This window comes from Glycine soja, chromosome 7, assembly GCF_004193775.1.
Source record: "Glycine soja cultivar W05 chromosome 7, ASM419377v2, whole genome shotgun sequence".
In the NCBI taxonomy this organism is placed as follows: Eukaryota; Viridiplantae; Streptophyta; class Magnoliopsida; order Fabales; family Fabaceae; genus Glycine; species Glycine soja.
In genome coordinates this window covers 41,200,339-41,200,636 of record NC_041008.1, presented here as the reverse complement: position 1 = coordinate 41,200,636, position 298 = coordinate 41,200,339, and positions in this window count along the sequence as shown.

Here is a 298-nt window from a genome sequence, read left to right as displayed (position 1 = left end):
TGCACATATGTCTGAGATGGCAATGATTCTTTTTTCTTAAGATCTCAAGGCAAGTTCTAGGAATAAAATTGTAACAATTTAGCAAGTACCAAAGTAAATAATATATCTTAAATGCCCTGACCTAACCGTGTCAACAAATAAATTTTGCTAAAATACTATCAATTTTTGTAATAATTATTTAAACTCATACTAAAATTATTTAACTAAATTATATAACCTTGTAAAAACATTTATATTAATATATAAAAAATACTTAATATACACTTACCTTCTCTTTCATTTCATTTTAACCTATTTT